A 591-nucleotide genomic window follows, 5' to 3' on the forward strand; every position below is an offset into this window, starting at 1 on the left:
CTTTAACAATGAGACCACTATTTTGATTCTTTTATTTGACTTTATGAATAGTACCACACAAACTAATTATTTTGCTTTATAATGGCTGAGAACTTTTCCCATTACTGTGAGACCGCCATTCTATAAATGTGGTATGTCTGCAATTATATTTTGTTATTTTCTTAAAGAGTTGGCTCACGCTCTAAAAGTGAAAAAAAATGGACACACATTTTTAAATATTAGATTTATTCAAAAGTGCTGAGAGTAATATTGGAACATTCCAACGTGTCAGCAGATTAAAGGGACGCTAAAGGACTTAAAACGATATACAGTGTGAAATTCTTGCCTTCAAAAATTTGCAGAAAGTTGCAGCTGGTACGGAATTGCTTATAAATGCTATTGTCTGTTCTTTATTACTATCAGATTTATTCTGTAGATTTGTATGTTTGATAAAATGAAAAACTTCTGTCAGTGGAAATTTACCACGAAAATTACTATCGGTGAGACGCCTAGCCCAAAGAACATTTTCATGAGAGGGAAATTTGAAAAATCGAATCTAGATAATTGTGCCTATTTCTATAAAGCATTTACATTCAATATCTGGATACTGTA

This window comes from Penaeus monodon, chromosome 31 (assembly GCF_015228065.2).
Source record: "Penaeus monodon isolate SGIC_2016 chromosome 31, NSTDA_Pmon_1, whole genome shotgun sequence".
Classification (NCBI taxonomy): Eukaryota; Metazoa; Arthropoda; class Malacostraca; order Decapoda; family Penaeidae; genus Penaeus; species Penaeus monodon.